The following is a 19,401-nucleotide window of genomic DNA, read 5'->3' on the forward strand; positions in this document are numbered from 1 at the left end:
TCCGTGACATGGTGTGGTATAAAGATGTGATGATGGAGTACGGTCTTTGACGGGGAGCCTGCCAAGAAAAAATACCCGCTAAGGTTATGTGGTATTTCCTATAATACCATGCTTGAAGCATTTATTCAAAAACAGAGCACACACTAAGTTGATGTGGTGGCACAAAGAAGAGTGTAAGGAGGATCAGATGCTGAGACACCCCGCAGATGGGTCCTAGTGGAGAAATGTGGATAGAGAATTCCCAGAGCTTGATAACAACGCAAGAAATATAAGGTTTGGTTTAAGTACAAATGGAATGAATCCATTCGGCGAGTGGGGCAGCAGTCACAGTACATGGCATGTGATTCTATGTATGTTCAACCTTCCTTCCTGGCTATGCATGAAGCGGAAGTACATCATGATGCCGGTGCTTATCCAAGGCACAAAACAACCTGGCAACAACATTGACGTGTACCTAAGACCGTTGGTTGATGAACTTTTACTGTTGTGGAAGGAAGAAGGTGTACGTGTGTGGATGAGTACAAACAGGAGACTTTCAACGTCCGAGCATTGCTTTTCATAACCATCAATGATTGGCCTGCACTTGGTAACCTATCGGGACAGTCGAACAAGGGATACCAAGCCTGCACCCACTATCTAGAAGAAACCAACATCTTTTATTTGAAAAATTGTTAGAAGGTCGTGTATATGGGGCATCGTCGATTTCTTCCCTCAATCACCCCTTAAGAGGGAAAGGGAAACATTTTAAAGGGGAACCAGAAACTCATGCTAAGCCTACATTCCGTGACGGAAAGCGTGTTTTCTCAATGATAAAGGATGTGCATGTAGTGTTTGGAAAGGGCCGTGGCAGCCAACAAGTTCCGAATGACGAAAACGAACATGCACCAATATGGAAGAAGAAGTCTATATTGTGGGAGCTACCTTATTGGGAAGTATTAGATGTCCGCAGCGCAATTGACGTGATGCACCTGATGAAGAGTCTTTACGTGAACCTGCTTGGTTTCCTACATATGGGAAGGGAAAAGATACAATTGAAGCAAGACGTGACCTGAATGAAATGAAACAACATGAAGACCTACGTCCTGAAAAGAGAGACATAGAAGTACATGGCAGAGATAAACATTCTGGTCCCTATATTCCTACACAATATGTTCCCTTTTGAGAGGTACATGGCAGTCTAAAAGAAGTACGTTCGCAATCGTTCTCGTCCAAAAGGATGTATGAAGCGTCCCCCCATCAGGGAAGACTTTAAAAGTGTTGATTTATCAGTCCCAGGAGGCTGATAACACTTTTATTACATCAGATGGTACATCACCGTACAACTCTACGCGGTAATGGGCAGTGAAGCGCCACTATCGCGAGGATTACTACCAGAACCCACACAACTACACTAGCTACGAACAAAGGGTCATCAGAGTCTTGCGCCATGCGGAATCCAACGGTGGCCTCAACCACAGGCAAGACTGGGTGCAGGACGAAACCCTACTCGTTGTCTTCGGGGATGTAGTCTGGGTCTTCCGCTGTAAAAGTAAGAGAGGGGTGAGTACAAACGTACTCAGCAAGTCCAATCACACCCACGGAGGGGGTATAACAGAAATTAATGCAAAGGACAATCCAAGGGTACGGTTAGGGTTTATTTGCGGAAAACTCGGTTATATGCAAGGGTTCATTTTGAAAACATTTTCAAAACAAGTTTTCCAATACCAAGGAGCACACGATGTTGATCCACACAGGATCCAAGTTTTAAACTGCTACCGGACTCCCCGTCCGCCGTAGCACACGGCACAACTGCCGGACACCTTCCAAACAACTCTCACCAGCCCATCCATTCCCAGAGAGAAACACTAGTTATGTGACCACACCATAACTTGCCCAATACCGTGAGCACGGCTATTCGAATAGGTTTTCAACTCTGCAGAGGTGTGCAACTTTACCCACAGGTGGGGTACCACAGCACGAACACCTTAGTGCCGGTGCAGATCCCAACAAAGCCATTACCCACCTTAGCTAGACCTGACTAGCCACCACGGGATCCATCAAGGGGTCATTCGACCTATCACCGAGGTTTAACCGGGGCATAAGTCACACAGAGCTTGTCCCGTCTCCTTGATCACCCGTTGCTCTCAGCTCTCCTGATGGCTATCAGGCTAACTAGTGGGATTTATGCTAAGCCGTTGCCCATACAACGGTCAAGTGGTTCGCACGACAAGAAGCTAGGTGAGATGTCACATCAACTCGGTCCTTAGGGGTGACAGGATGGATATCTCCCTTCCTCGCTCAACCACACAGGTACGAGCACACCAACGGCAATTCACACAGAAATGCCATCCATCCCGTCCGACTCGTTTCTCAAATCCACACTTTACCCTTTCCCACACACACGCATTTTTCTTTATAAAATCAGGTATTCAAGGTATGGCTATCACGGCAAGGGTGGCTATCCTACCATGTTTTCAACACGCAAAACAATGCAATTTTATAAAACAGGCCACTGGGTTGTGTTTATAAAAACTAGGACAGAAACATGCATCAAAGGGCGGAATTGAACTTGCCATCGTCAAACCCTTGCAGGAAGTCCTGATCGTAGCACTGTCCTTCGGGTTCGGGGTCGCGGTACTGGTCCTCAGTTGCTTGGTCGCGGTCGGAAACCTCGTCGTTCACTCCGTGTCCTACGACGCAAACAAACAGACACACAATCAAGCGAAAGAACTAAAAGCTTTTACCGATAGGCTTGAATCGGAAACAATTTAGTTACGGAGTTAGGGGTGGTATCTCTAGGTGGTTTCTTAATGGCACAGCTAAAACCATATTAGAAGTGGAGTGGTAAAGTTTTGGGTCAATCGGAGGTCGTTTCGCACATAAAATGACGAGCTAAAGAGGGTTCGGGTGGTTAAACAGGGCTCCAGGGATTTACTCGTAAGTATCTGGAGGGGACAAGGGCCTATTCGCAATTTCTAAAAATACGCAGGACACGTTAAAGGATGTCGGGTGTAATTAGGTTTACGTGGTGGAGGGACGTGGTTTGGAATAATAAAAAGAGTGAGGTTTTATTGGCAAAAGAAGTAGTTAAAGGAGAGGGGGGGTTCTTTGGGTAAAACAAGAAAGGGGAGGGGGCTATGGGCAAAGATCCCCCCCTTCTTCTTCCTCCCCTCACCCGTGAAACAGGGGAGGGAGGGGGAGCTCGGGCCGGCCCCTAATCCCGGCGTCCGGGGCTCGGAACGGCACGGGGCTGAGGGGGAAAGGGGAAGGGGAAGGAGGGGAGTCGATCCCCGGCCTCACCTCGGGCCGGGGTGGCGTGTGGGAGCGGGGCGACGGGCGCAGGCGGCGGTGGGCGCAGAGCGCGGTGGGGCGGCGCCGGAGCTTCGGGGGAGGTGCGGCTAGACGGCGTGGCAGGAGGTGGGGATGCCGGGGGTGCCGAGGGGGCCTATTTATAGGCACAAAGGGCAGCGGGTAGCGGTGGCCGGTGGGGAGGCCGGCGAGCGGCGCGGTACGCCTTAATGGCGGCCGTGTCGCGTCGTTCGTGTCGCCGAGCAGTGGCGCGGCGAGGTCGAGGCGCGGGCACGTGGGGCGGCGCGCGCGGCGGGGCGGGGCAGCGACGGGCGGCGCGGCACGCGCGGCACAGCGCGCGCGGGGGCGTGGCGTGGCGCAGCGGGCGGCGCGGCGAAGCGCGGGCCCAAGCGGGGCGCGGGCGTGCGCGCGCTCGGCACGCGTGGCGCGGGCCGGGGCGAGGCGCGGCGCGACGTGGCGTGGCGCAGCGGGCGGCACGGCCGGGCGGGGGCCAGCGCACAGCAGCGCTCGGGCGCTCGGGAGCAGAGGCAGGGGAAAGAGAGAAGAGGGAAGGGAAAAGGAAGAAGGGAGGAAAAAGGAAAAGAAAGGAAAAAGGGAGGAAAAGAAAGGAAAGAAAGAAAAAGAGAGAGATTGGAAAAAGGAGAGAAAAGAAAAGAAAAGGAAGAAAAGAGAAAGAGGGGAAAGCGTGCCGGCGCCGGTCGCGGCGGCGACCGCGGCCGGTCGGCCATGCGCGCGCGGGGATTCGCGTGCGGCACGAGGAGCGCCGGCGCAGAACGCGGCGGGTGGTCGCGTGCGGGTCGGCCACGCGTGCACGGCGTTCGCGCGCTGCGCGAGGAAAAGAGTCGCGCCAGCGCTATTCGCGGAAAGCTGTCTTGCGTGAGTGGTGCGGGATGGGACGGCGGTCAAGTCCGCTGTCGGTCGTCAAGGGTTAGGGTTAGGGTTTGACGACGAATGGTTTTTCATTGAAACACTTTAGCGCGTGATTTAACTTGGTAAATTTTCAGGGCGTCACAAACCTACCCCACTTAAATGAATCTCGTCCTCGAGATTCGGCTGGCTCCTAAACAGATGGGGAAATTCCTTCTTTAGAGCCTCTTCGCGCTCCCAGGTCGCTTCTTCTACTCCGTGTCTACTCCATTGAACTCTGCATATCCGTACTTCAGAGTTTCTGGTCCTCTTAGTGACAGTGTCTAGAATCTTGACCGGTACTTCCTGATATCGCAGATCCGGCTGCAGGTCTATTGTTTCCACTGGCACATGTTCTCCCTCTGGTACTCTTAGACACCTCCTTAATTGCGAAACATGAAACACTGGGTGTATATCCGACATTCCTTCTGGTAACTCCAGTTGGTACGCCACGGCTCCGACTTTCTTTAGAACCCGATACGGCCCAATGTATCGAGGGGCTAATTTTCCTTGTACCTGAAATCTTCGCGTTCCTCGAATGGGTGAGACCTTGAGATAAACAAAATCTCCTGGGTTGAAACTTATTTCTCGCCTTCTCTTATCAGCGTAGTTCTTTTGTCGAGATTGAGCCGCCTTCAATTTCTCGCGGATCTCCGCTACTTTTTCTTCTGCTTCCTTTATAAGCGCGGGTCCTACTAGTGCACGTTCTCCAACTTCCGACCACATCAAGGGGGTTTTGCACTTTCTTCCATAGAGGGCTTCGAATGGCGACATGCCCAAGCTGGCTTGATAACTATTATTGTACGAAAATTCTGCATATGGCAGACTTTGCTCCCAATCATTTCCATAGGTTAGGATGCATGCTCTCAACATGTCCTCCATGACCTGATTTACCCTTTCGGTCTGACCATCCGTCTGTGGGTGGTATGCGGAGCTAAAATCCAACTTAGTACCCATGGCTTTATGCAGGCTTTTCCAAAATCTAGAGGTGAATTGTGTTCCTCTATCTGAGACGATTCTGCTAGGCACCCCATGTAACTTTACTATGTTTTCCACGTAAAGTTTTGCCAGCTTTTCTCCGCCATAAGTGGTTCTTACGGGTATGAAATGTGCCGACTTAGTGAGTCGATCCACTATTACCCATATGGAATCGTGTCCTTTCTGTGTTCTGGGCAGTCCCACTACAAAGTCCATGCCTATCTCATCCCATTTCCAAACTGGAATGGGTAGGGGTTGCAATAATCCTGCCGGCTTTTGATGTTCGGCCTTGATCCTTTGGCAAGTATCACACTGCACCACAAATCGCGCAATATCCGCTTTCATTCCATTCCACCAATATTTTTGTCTTATGTCCACATACATCTTAGTGGATCCTGGGTGGATGGAGTAGGCCGAGTTATGGGCTTCGTCCATGATTATCTGCCGGAAGTCTCCTTCCTGGGGCACACAAATCCTATTCTCGTACCACAACGTTCCCTTATCATCTACTCTGAAGCCCGGCGCTTTGTTTTCTCCAGTTTGTTTGCAGATCTTCATTAACTCTTGATCCGAGCTTTGAGCCTCTCTAATTCTATCCTCTAGGGTTGATTGAACGCTCAGCACATGGCTCGAACCTCGAGGAACAATTTGCACATTTAATTGTGCCATTTCCTCGCGCAGGTTATCATCCTTGGGTCCATAAGTCTTCCGGCTCAGGGCATCGGCCACCACATTCGCTTTTCCGGGGTGGTAATGGATTTCCAAATTATAGTCCTTGACTAGCTCTAACCACCTTCTTTGTCTTAGGTTCAAATCTGACTGGGTGAAAATATACTTCAGACTCTTATGGTCAGTGTAAATCTCACACTTATTCCCAATCAAGTAATGCCTCCAAATTTTGAGGGCATGCACTACGGCTGCTAATTCCAAGTCATGGGTCGGATAATTCTGCTCGTGAGTCCTGAGCTGGCGGGAGGCATAAGCAACGACTTTCCCGTCTTGCATCAGCACACATCCTAATCCTTGTCGGGACGCGTCACAGTAAATGACAAAATCCCGATGAATGTCCGGTAGGGTCAGCACTGGGGCGGTTGTCAGCCTTTGTTTCAATTCTTGAAAACTTCTTTCACAACCTTCCGTCCAGGCGAACTTCTTCTCCTTCTTAAGAAGTTCCGTCATGGGTCGGGCTATCTTGGAAAATCCCTCGATAAATCTCCGATAGTACCCGGCTAACCCAAGAAAGCTCCTAATTTCACTAACGTTAGTTGGTCGCTGCCAGTTGGAGACTGCTTCGACCTTTTCTGGGTCCACAGCTACGCCTTCCGCGGTCAGGATGTGACCAAGGAAAGCTACTCTTTCCAGCCAGAATTCGCACTTGCTGAACTTAGCATAGAGCCTATGTGTCCTCAGCTTCTCCAATACTACCCGCAGATGTTGCTCATGTTCCTGAATACTCTTGGAGTAGATAAGTATATCGTCGATAAAGACTACGACAAACTTATCCAGCTCGTCCATAAATACCTTGTTCATGAGGTTCATAAAATAGGCAGGGGCATTGGTTAGTCCGAAGGACATTACAGTGAACTCAAACTGCCTGTAGCGGGTGACAAAAGCTGTCTTAGGGATGTCACTTTCCCTAATCTTGAGCTGAAAATATCCTGACCTTAAATCGATCTTGGAAAAGTACTTGGCTCCTTTTAGCTGATCGAACAGGTCATCAATCCTGGGGAGGGGGTACTTATTCTTAATGGTAACTTCATTCAGTGCCCGGTAATCTACACACATCCTCATACTCCCATCTTTCTTTTTGACAAACAGAACCGGGGCTCCCCAAGGCGACGAGCTTGGTCTGATGAAACCAATCCGTTGCAGTTCTTCTAGTTGCTTCTTTAATTCCGTCAATTCCGAGGCTGCCATCCTGTAGGGTCTTTTGGCTATAGGGGAGGTTCCAGGGATGAGGTCAATGACGAATTCTATATCCCTATCCGGTGGCATACCGGGAAGCTCTTCGGGGAATACGTCTGGGTATTCGTTTACTACCGGGACTTCTTCTAAGGGCTTGGCTTCCATGCTAAACACCATTGGGTCAAACTTACTATCTCGGGTATGACAGATCACTTGTATTCCTTCGGGGTTTGTTAGGTGTACCACCTTGTCGGTACATCCTATGAGACCATTGTGCCGGCTTAACCAGTCCATTCCAAGGATTACGTCTATTCCCCCAGACTTAAGTACTACCAAATCTGCTAGAAATTCTACCCCACTTAAATTGATCCTTACCCATGGACAGCCTAATCGACAATTGATGTCGCCCCCAGGCGTCCGGGTTAATAGGGGTGTTTTTAATAGTACTGTGGGTATTTTGTGTCTCTCCACAAAGCTTGAGGATATGAACGAGTGCGATGCTCCAGAATCAAATAATACTGTTGCTAGGGCTGAGTTGACTAGGTACTCACCGAGCACTACGCCCTGAGCTTCCTGAGCCTCCTGCGCGTCGATGTGATTGACGCGGGCTCGTCCAAATGATTGCTGCTTCCCCTGCTGGCTGCCGTCGTTGTTGCGGACGGGCACTTGGTTAGCACCGGTCAGGGCCGGTCTGGGTCCATTCACCGAGTTGGAGAAGGCTGATGTGGCCGGCTTGTTCTTGGCATAAGGGCAATTGGCGATGTAATGCCCTATTTCACGGCAGTTGAAACAGGCCCTAACATTGTTATTGTCGGGGGCGACCTGGCTTGTATTGCTCTGCGGGGCCCTTGTGGTATTCTGGCTCCTGGGTGGGGCCTGTGATCCTGTCACCTGAGACTGGGTCCTATACTGCATCGGGGCCTGTGATCTTGGTGTAGTGTAGCTGGAGTTTCTCGGCTTTTGGAAACGGTCCTGCTGGCGGGCCTTGCTTTCCAGGAATTTGCGTTTGTTGTCCTTTCTTTCTTCAGCCTTGGCCCTTTCCGTAAGGATGGCCTTGTTCATCAGAGTGTTGAAGTCAGGGTAGATCTGAGGGGTGAGCAAGGTCCGGAGTTCTGGGCTCAATCCTTTCTTAAACATATCTTGCTTTTTGTCGTCATCGTTCACCTCTTCCGGCGCGTACCGGGCTAATTCTATGAATCGGTGGGTGTATTCTTCCACCGACATGCTTCCCTGTTGTAGTGCGCGGAATTCATCCGCCTTGCGCTTCATGGTAGCCGAAGGAATGTGATAGCGGCGGAACTCCCTTACGAATTCTGCCCAGGTGATGGTAGAGGCATCTTCGGCTGCGGCACAATAGTTTTCCCACCAGGATAACGCTGTTCCGGTGAGCTGGTGGGCTGCCAGAAGGACTTTATCCCGGTCCTGACATTCGAATGGTTCGAGCTTCCTCTGAATTACTCGCAACCAGTCGTCAGCATCCAACGGGTTGCAGGATCCGGCGAAGGTAGGTGGCTTAGTCCTTAGAAAGGCCGTCAGCTTGTCGTTCATATTCTGCCCTCGTGGCTGCCGGTTAATGAGGGCATTCGCCAGGGTCTCCAGTATGAGAGTCTGGTTATGGATGATCTGCGCCAGGTCTCCGAGAGGTGGGGGTGGTGGTAGTTGTTCTCCTTCTTGACTTCCCCCTCGGTTCTGGCTTACTTCTTGTTCTCCTTGGGGAGGATCTTGTTCAACGGGATGTGCTCCGACACTAGCGGCTACGGGGTTCCGGCCACGGGAGGCCCTCGCGGCATTCCGGGGGGTCACCTGTTGATTGGGTAAACTAGGGTTACGATTATGTGATGTTTAAGTTGTTTAATTCGTATATATATATATATAAGGCAGAATCTACCTCCTGCCGGTACTCATATAAATAGTCAGCACACAACAAACCAGCACACAACATCACAAACAACAAGCACAAACCATTTTATTACTGCAAAGGGAGTACAACTTAGGGTAAGGCTAGGTCTCGTACTACTCGTCCAGGGTCATGTCCAAGGGCACAGCTTAAACAAAAGGGGCTGGGGGTACATCACTAGGCTGGCGTCGGTCATTCTACTCGCGGGGCTGGCCTTCTTCTGAGGTAGAGAGGGTGAGCAATCCTCCGCCGTTCTCTGGGTTTCCATCCGCCGAGGGTTGTGTAGCACCATCTCTTTCCGCGGCGGCAGCAGAACTTTCCGGGTTCTCGGATGGGGCTTGTGGGTTTCCAAAGAGTGTTCCCCATCCTATGACGGGTGTCCCGAGTAAAACATGGCCTTCTCCGATTGCCGGGACAGGTGTTCCGCTTTGGGTCCAATCTTGCATGCGCCGGTCTCGGGCCTGCCTGAGGCTTTCTTGGGCGACAGCTTCGCTACTGACCGCGGCTGCGGCTCTCGCCTCGGCATGGGCGGCTCGGATCTGCTGTATCCTCACCGCGAGCTCTGCTTGCTCGGCTCGGTGAGTCTGCTCCCTCAGAAGGTTGGCTTGCTCGTCGAAGAGTTGGTCCAGGGCGGCTAGGTAAGTCGCTACTTGGTACAGGGGGCCTTCTTCGTGGCGACGTCGCTCCAGGTTCCTCATGCGTGCTTCCCAGACTGGGGTTCTGATGGCCGGCGGGAAGAACTTCGCTGGTGTAGGGGCGAGGTGTTCTTCAAAAATCCGGCACAAGTAACGGAGTGCTTTTCTGATGGCCAAGGGGTAGGTGTCTTGGTGCCTAAACCCTGTGGCGGTCGCGCGCCAGGGCTGGATGTTGGGGTAGCGGTTGCTCCTGGCGATGACCAGGATCACCCTGCAGCGGAGGGTACCATGGTGCTCGTACTCTCGGCTGTAGTACCTTGGGCGCTTCGTAACGCCAAGGTCCTCCAGGGTGTTGATCAAGAGGCTGGGGAATCCAGGTGCAGCTTGGCAATCGCCCTGGGTCCATCCTTCCTCAGCCATCTGAAACAGAAGTAGGGTAAACAACATGGTACAGGTGCAAAAGCGAGTAGATGATATTTATTATTACAACAAGGGTGGTACAGCTTTCATGGATACGTGGTCATTAGGGTAGGGTTTTTTGCTAGGGGTGCTAATCCTATCATGGGGATTCTTCCTCAGTCCTGATAGAGCGCTTCTTTATTGGAAGGAACCGATCCATCTCATTTTCGGTCTGAGTACCCTTGTCCCAATGGGTCTCCATGGGTTCTTCTTCTTCTTCTTCGATCCATCCACCTATCCCGTTGCGGCTCTCGTATTCTTGCATCTGGGCTTGGAGGGCGGCTAAGGAATACTCGGCGTTTGCGGCTCTTGTCCGTTGTTCCTCCAGCTCCTGGGTTAACTTTTCAACCCCATGGATTAGCTTCTTCAGTTGTGCCGACTGTTCGCGGCAGAGTGCATCCAAGCCAGTAAGGTAGATGGATAGGTGGGAGACCGCATCTTCTAAATCTTCTTCTTCTCGTCCAAGTCCCCTCATCCGGGCAATCCAAGTGCGTCCACTTCTTTCAGCGGGTGGGAAAAATCCCATAGGAGTCCGCTGAAGGTAGTGCCTGTAGAGCGCACGTAATCGGCGCAGGGCTTTACGGGCGGCCTTTCGGTAGGTGTCGGGGAATCGGAAGCCCTTTGTGGAGATGAACCACGGGTCTACTTCAGGGTAGCGGGTGCTTCTCTCCATAAAAATCATCATGTCACACCGGAGGGTGCCCCCGGAGATGTATTCTCGGTAGGCATACTCCGGTGGTTCCATGATTCCAATGCGTTCCAGGCTGAGCAATAGTAGCTTGGGGAGGCCGGGCTCTGCGTGGCAGATTCCGTTGACCCATCCATTGTCAGCCATCTGGAACAGGGTAAAGAAATCAGCGGTGAGTGTTTGTGTAAGCAAAGGGTTATGTCAGGACAAGTTCTAGGGCCTAAAAAGGGGCCTCGCTCCTAGGGTCACGTCCTACGGCCAGCCTACGGCTCTGATACCACCTGAAGCGTCCCCCCATCAGGGAAGACTTTAAAAGTGTTGATTTATCAGTCCCAGGAGGCTGATAACACTTTTATTACATCAGATGGTACATCACCGTACAACTCTACGCGGTAATGGGCAGTGAAGCGCCACTATCGCGAGGATTACTACCAGAACCCACACAACTACACTAGCTACGAACAAAGGGTCATCAGAGTCTTGCGCCATGCGGAATCCAACGGTGGCCTCAACCACAGGCAAGACTGGGTGCAGGACGAAACCCTACTCGTTGTCTTCGGGGATGTAGTCTGGGTCTTCCGCTGTAAAAGTAAGAGAGGGGTGAGTACAAACGTACTCAGCAAGTCCAATCACACCCACGGAGGGGGTATAACAGAAATTAATGCAAAGGACAATCCAAGGGTACGGTTAGGGTTTATTTGCGGAAAACTCGGTTATATGCAAGGGTTCATTTTGAAAACATTTTCAAAACAAGTTTTCCAATACCAAGGAGCACACGATGTTGATCCACACAGGATCCAAGTTTTAAACTGCTACCGGACTCCCCGTCCGCCGTAGCACACGGCACAACTGCCGGACACCTTCCAAACAACTCTCACCAGCCCATCCATTCCCAGAGAGAAACACTAGTTATGTGACCACACCATAACTTGCCCAATACCGTGAGCACGGCTATTCGAATAGGTTTTCAACTCTGCAGAGGTGTGCAACTTTACCCACAGGTGGGGTACCACAGCACGAACACCTTAGTGCCGGTGCAGATCCCAACAAAGCCATTACCCACCTTAGCTAGACCTGACTAGCCACCACGGGATCCATCAAGGGGTCATTCGACCTATCACCGAGGTTTAACCGGGGCATAAGTCACACAGAGCTTGTCCCGTCTCCTTGATCACCCGTTGCTCTCAGCTCTCCTGATGGCTATCAGGCTAACTAGTGGGATTTATGCTAAGCCGTTGCCCATACAACGGTCAAGTGGTTCGCACGACAAGAAGCTAGGTGAGATGTCACATCAACTCGGTCCTTAGGGGTGACAGGATGGATATCTCCCTTCCTCGCTCAACCACACAGGTACGAGCACACCAACGGCAATTCACACAGAAATGCCATCCATCCCGTCCGACTCGTTTCTCAAATCCACACTTTACCCTTTCCCACACACACGCATTTTTCTTTATAAAATCAGGTATTCAAGGTATGGCTATCACGGCAAGGGTGGCTATCCTACCATGTTTTCAACACGCAAAACAATGCAATTTTATAAAACAGGCCACTGGGTTGTGTTTATAAAAACTAGGACAGAAACATGCATCAAAGGGCGGAATTGAACTTGCCATCGTCAAACCCTTGCAGGAAGTCCTGATCGTAGCACTGTCCTTCGGGTTCGGGGTCGCGGTACTGGTCCTCAGTTGCTTGGTCGCGGTCGGAAACCTCGTCGTTCACTCCGTGTCCTACGACGCAAACAAACAGACACACAATCAAGCGAAAGAACTAAAAGCTTTTACCGATAGGCTTGAATCGGAAACAATTTAGTTACGGAGTTAGGGGTGGTATCTCTAGGTGGTTTCTTAATGGCACAGCTAAAACCATATTAGAAGTGGAGTGGTAAAGTTTTGGGTCAATCGGAGGTCGTTTCGCACATAAAATGACGAGCTAAAGAGGGTTCGGGTGGTTAAACAGGGCTCCAGGGATTTACTCGTAAGTATCTGGAGGGGACAAGGGCCTATTCGCAATTTCTAAAAATACGCAGGACACGTTAAAGGATGTCGGGTGTAATTAGGTTTACGTGGTGGAGGGACGTGGTTTGGAATAATAAAAAGAGTGAGGTTTTATTGGCAAAAGAAGTAGTTAAAGGAGAGGGGGGGTTCTTTGGGTAAAACAAGAAAGGGGAGGGGGCTATGGGCAAAGATCCCCCCCTTCTTCTTCCTCCCCTCACCCGTGAAACAGGGGAGGGAGGGGGAGCTCGGGCCGGCCCCTAATCCCGGCGTCCGGGGCTCGGAACGGCACGGGGCTGAGGGGGAAAGGGGAAGGGGAAGGAGGGGAGTCGATCCCCGGCCTCACCTCGGGCCGGGGTGGCGTGTGGGAGCGGGGCGACGGGCGCAGGCGGCGGTGGGCGCAGAGCGCGGTGGGGCGGCGCCGGAGCTTCGGGGGAGGTGCGGCTAGACGGCGTGGCAGGAGGTGGGGATGCCGGGGGTGCCGAGGGGGCCTATTTATAGGCACAAAGGGCAGCGGGTAGCGGTGGCCGGTGGGGAGGCCGGCGAGCGGCGCGGTACGCCTTAATGGCGGCCGTGTCGCGTCGTTCGTGTCGCCGAGCAGTGGCGCGGCGAGGTCGAGGCGCGGGCACGTGGGGCGGCGCGCGCGGCGGGGCGGGGCAGCGACGGGCGGCGCGGCACGCGCGGCACAGCGCGCGCGGGGGCGTGGCGTGGCGCAGCGGGCGGCGCGGCGAAGCGCGGGCCCAAGCGGGGCGCGGGCGTGCGCGCGCTCGGCACGCGTGGCGCGGGCCGGGGCGAGGCGCGGCGCGACGTGGCGTGGCGCAGCGGGCGGCACGGCCGGGCGGGGGCCAGCGCACAGCAGCGCTCGGGCGCTCGGGAGCAGAGGCAGGGGAAAGAGAGAAGAGGGAAGGGAAAAGGAAGAAGGGAGGAAAAAGGAAAAGAAAGGAAAAAGGGAGGAAAAGAAAGGAAAGAAAGAAAAAGAGAGAGATTGGAAAAAGGAGAGAAAAGAAAGAAAAGGAAGAAAAGAGAAAGAGGGGAAAGCGTGCCGGCGCCGGTCGCGGCGGCGACCGCGGCCGGTCGGCCATGCGCGCGCGGGGATTCGCGTGCGGCACGAGGAGCGCCGGCGCAGAACGCGGCGGGTGGTCGCGTGCGGGTCGGCCACGCGTGCACGGCGTTCGCGCGCTGCGCGAGGAAAAGAGTCGCGCCAGCGCTATTCGCGGAAAGCTGTCTTGCGTGAGTGGTGCGGGATGGGACGGCGGTCAAGTCCGCTGTCGGTCGTCAAGGGTTAGGGTTAGGGTTTGACGACGAATGGTTTTTCATTGAAACACTTTAGCGCGTGATTTAACTTGGTAAATTTTCAGGGCGTCACAATGTATCGCCAAGGGCTATGGAATAGAGGAGGTAATTGAGTTTTGTGTTGACTTTATTGATGATCTCAGTCCGACCAGGGTCCCCATGTCACGCCATGAAGGGAGACTGAAGGGAAAGGGCACACTAGGGAAGAAATATAATATGCATATACCTGACAATGAAATCCGCAAAGCAAATTTCACGGTTCTACAGAATTCATCCCTGGTGGCTCCATATATGGAGGACCACATGAATATTGTACGGTCTGAAAACCCGAGCAATTCTGAGACCTGGATCACACATCATCACATAGATACCTTCGTTGTTTGACTCAGATGAAAATTCATGGGTGACGGCATGATTGATGAACAACTTCAATGGTTGGCTTGGGACCATCAATCACAATCAGGCAATACCAAGGGTACAAGATAAATTGGTATACATTTTACACCAGAGCCCAAGATGAAAAGAGCACGAACCAAAATAGTGGTGTGCGTATAGATGCAATAGGCAATGATGTAAAAAAGGACAACTACTATGGTATCATAGAGGAGATATGGGAACTAGACAATGAACCTTTGAAGATTCCTTTGTTTCGCTGCCAATGGGTGAATCAAGTGGAGGAGGCATGACGACAGACCGGTCTGGAATGACAATAGTGGACTTCAAAAAGATTGGATATAAAGACGAACCATTCGTTGTAGTCAAGGATGTGACACAGGTGTTCTATGTGAAGAACATGTCAAGCAAACCTAAGAAGGACATATCAAGCAAATCCAAGAACATGAGCCAAAACGCCACATAGTTCTTCCAGAAAAAAGAAAAATTATTGGAATTGAGGACATTTTGGACAAGTTAGAAGATTTTGATGAGTTTGATGACCTTCCTCCATTCTCAGTCAATGTTGACCCCAACATCTTGTTATCCAAAGAGGACGCTCCTTACTTACGTCGCGATCACAACCAAGGGACCTTCGTCAAATGGAAGATTATCAATGTTCCATTAAATAATGATGTATAGTTTTGTATAACTGTTATGTTCTATTTGGTGATATATGCAATGTATGTTGTCGTATCTTTCAAATAACGAAATTATTCAAACAATGTGGTCAAAATGTTATATATTTGCATTTTTTGCACCTACATTTAAGTTATTACACACAAAAAATATTTAAAACACTCATAAAAGGTAATTTTGAATCAATATGTTGAATTAAGGGCAGAGAACTATATGTCATGTAACCAAGTGATGTAAACTATACAATACTATAATTTTGCATGCTCAAAATATTATTTATTTGTATTTTTTGTGCCTTTAGTTAATTTATTACACATAAAAAACATCTAAAACACCTATATTGCAAGATATAAAAAAAATCTGAATTTGGCTCTTTAGTACCGGACCAAGGCATCGCCCAGTACTTAACTGCCTCCACCAAAATTTCCCACCAGCGGAGGCAGTTTAGTACCGGGCCGAGGCATTGCGCGGTACTAAACTGCAAAGTTTAGTACCACGCCGTGGCTGTGCCCGGTACTAAACTGGCGTTGTTGCCGTTTTGTACCGGGCACAGCCATGACCCGGTACTAAACGGGCTGCCCTATATAGCGCACAGGACTTGGCGTCGATCTCAATTGATGCCAAGTCCCCTCTCGTCTCCGCCGCCTGCTGCCGCTCTGCCTTGGTCCACCTCCCGACCCACCGCGCCTCCAGGCCGTCGCTGTGCCGCTATAGAGCCTCCACGCCACGCGGTGCCATCCACACGTCGTCTACAGGACAAACGCCACGCCTCGTACCGTCTTCGTCGTCCCGAGCGGCCTCGGATCCGCGCGCACTGTTGTCCTGTCTCGTCCCCTTCCCAGCCGTCTGGCGCCGTGCTCTGAAATCCCTGCCGCGCGCCGCCCTGCCCCAGGCCCAGCCTCCGCACCGCCGTGCCTCGGCCCCTCACCGCCGCGCCGCACCCTGGCCCTCACCGCCGGCCTCCGCGCGCGTAAAGCCGCACCGCAGGCCTCCACCTGCGCTGCCGCCGCCACGCCCTCGGCCGCCGGTCTGCCCCGGCCGCCTCATCCACCGCGCCCTTGCCATGCCCTCGGCCGCCCGCCACCCCTGCTTGCTGTCGCGTCCCTGCGCCGCCCCTAACATAAGCCTCACACTGACGTCAACACTAGAATGTGCTGACATCAGCCTTTTTTCATTTTTTTTTGTAAGTGTGGTAGAAAATTTGTAGAAAACGGTAGAAAATTATAGAATAGTGTAGAATATTGTAGAAAAATATATTTATTGTAGAATAGTGTAGAAGAAGGTGAAAAATTGTAGGGAATTGTAGAAAATTATAGAAATTTTTAGAATATTGTAGAAAATGGTAGAAAATTTTAGAATAGTGTGGAATAGTGTAGAATATTGTACAAGAAGGTGAAACATTGTAGATAATAGTAGAAAACTGTAGAAAATTATATGTGATGTAAATTTGGTGCGCTACAAGTTCATGTATTTATTGTAGAAAATTATTGAATATTGTAGAATATTATGGACATTGCATATTTTGTTTGCACAGGAATCGAAATGAGTCCTAGTGGTGATGATGACGAGTTCCTTTATAATATAATTCGTGAAGGTACCAGTCACCCACCGTCCCTCGAAAATGATGCACCCAAGGATGACGGCAGCCACTATCTCAACGATACTGGCGATGGCGATGATGAGCAGATGAAAATTGCTCAGGAAGAGGTTCACGCCGAGTTATATGAAATTCGTGCATATATAAATTAATATGATATATATATATATATATGAATTCTGTACGTATGAAATGCGTGTATTAATAGATATTTTTCCAAGCATCTGGATCGAGAAAGCCAAAACGGAAACAAGCCTCGAAGAAAAAGATGGAGGGGCATACCAACATCACCTTATTGAAAGAGGACGGTCAACCAATGGCTCCCAAGGGTGTTGATAGAATATTGGTCAATCAATGTGGATATTTTGTCCGGGAGAACATCCCCGTTAGCTACAAATTATGGAAGAAAAATAACGTCACTGGTACTAATGCAGACATCATCCCCGACACGGAGAAGGAAATGTTATGGAGAGAGGTGAAACTGCACTTCAATTTTTGTAACACCCTAATTTTCAAACTAGGAGTTTAAACAAACTTTGCTAGATTTTATTTAGAATTCATAAGGTTTCATTCAAATTCTTTTGAATTTAGGACATTTACCTCCATTTAATAGTATTTTATGTATCTATAAAAAGAAATATAGGGAAATATAGGATTTGTGCATTTCATGCCTTATTGCATTGTTTTATTGATTGTTTTCTATTTGAATTTAAATTTTAAATTCAATTTCTAAAGCATTTGAATTGCATTCCTTTTTCTCTCTTCCTCTCTTTCTCTCTTGGGCCGGCCCACCTCCCTTTCTTCGTTTTCTCTTCATTTTCTCCCCTTGTGGCCCGGCCCACGGCCTCCTTTCCCTCTCCCTTTCTCTCCCTCCTCTCCCGTACGTGGCCCAACAGCAGCGCCCCGGCCCAACCCGCCGCACGCGCCCCTCTCTCTTTCTCCCCCTCGCGCTGACACACGGGGCCGGCTTGTCAGCCTCGTCGTCCACCCCAATCCCGACTCGAACCTGAGTCCGAGTCCGGTCCGCCCCCGAGTCGTCCCCGCTGCAATCCGCCTCGGGCCCGCACACCCAGGAGCCGCCGCTGCCCCTATTTAAGGTGCCGCCCGCGCCCTAGATCCTCACCTCAACCGCAGCCGCCGCCTTTGCCGCAAACCCTAGCAACCCGAGCTCCTCCGCCGCCGCGTTCGGGAGCTCATCGCGCCGCTGCTTCACCACTCCCCGCCGTCGCTCGTGAGCCGCATGAGCTCCGTTGTGGGGTAAGGACCCTCCTCGGCCGGTTAAACCCTCTCTCCCCGCTTTCCCCGTGCGACCGCGCGCTCGCCATCGCCCCGCGCCGCCTCTCATCGCCAGCCTAGATCTTTCTGTGTTACAATCTAACCCCCTAAGTCTAAGATTTAATTATGATCTAGCCCTCGATTTCTTCTGTCAGAGCCCTTTTAGTTTTAAATCTTCTACAAATAATCCCCTAGGATCATGTTTTAGCCCTATTTTCTCCGTTTTAACTCCGTTTTCGTCAATTCTTGCGCTCACGCGATCCTTATGATATATGCAGTAGCTTTGTTACATTATTTTGTTCTGTTTATATGGATTGGTATACTATTTCTTATTTATTGTATTTATTTGCTTGTATGTATGTGTGCTACGATAGACGATACGCAGTTCAAGGGTCCGCAAGAGCCGAGCTTCGAAGATGTTCCTGAGCAGCAGCAGTTTGTTAACCAAGGCAAATGGTCCTTGATCATATTTTAGTCCTAATAACATTATACTTATACACTTTTACTTTATATGCATGCATGTGTCTAGAATATGAGGGATCCCAGGTTAAGGATATGCCTAGTTTTAATTGAACTTCCTTGATTAAACCTGGGTATTATATTTATGTTGTAGCTATGCTAGTTGCTTGTACTTAGATTTTGGTTGGCTAACTTGAACATCGTGCTGCACTGGTTTACACATGTTATGGAATATTTTCTTGATGGTAATTAAGATCATCATATTAATTGGAACATGAAGAACCACCCAGGAAAACAGTAAAACCACAATACTACATAACTCTGGTCTTAGCTAATTAATTAGAAACCTTAGCTTATGATAATCTTACCGAAAGGGCAAGAGGGGTTGCATCGTCGGGGTATAGCTCGGTCCTCTTGAGGCATATTGTTATATGTGGTCCTTGGCTAAGGCGTTTCCTCATTAGGGAGAGTTAAGACCGCTTTGACTTGAAACCTTAGTGGATTGTCATAAGTTAGGGAATCTTTGTAAAGGTCTCGTAGTGAATCTCTGCCACTCACCTTCAAAGTGTTTAAGGGCCTTGCAAACCCGGGCATCAAGGGAAACACGAGTTGTGGGTAAAGTGTACAACATCTGCAGAGTGAAAACTGATATATCAGCCGTGCTCATGGTTAAGAGCGGCTTGAACATTCACATGATAATCTAACCTAAAGATGATCTAAATTGATGTTCTTTATTTGTTTGTTACTTATGTATGTTGTGGATTAATTTACCTCAGATAGTTTGTTTAAAGGTTGGTATATACTTACACTTAGCTAATGCTTTCCTGATTAAAACTTGACCAACTAAAAATGCTTATCGCGGTCAAACCATGTCAGCTTTTTCTTGACCATAGCCTTGCATTGTCATATAATTTACTCCACGTGCTGAGTACCACCTATAAGTGTACTCACACTTG

This window comes from Panicum hallii, chromosome 4 (assembly GCF_002211085.1).
Source record: "Panicum hallii strain FIL2 chromosome 4, PHallii_v3.1, whole genome shotgun sequence".
Lineage (NCBI taxonomy): Eukaryota > Viridiplantae > Streptophyta > Magnoliopsida > Poales > Poaceae > Panicum > Panicum hallii.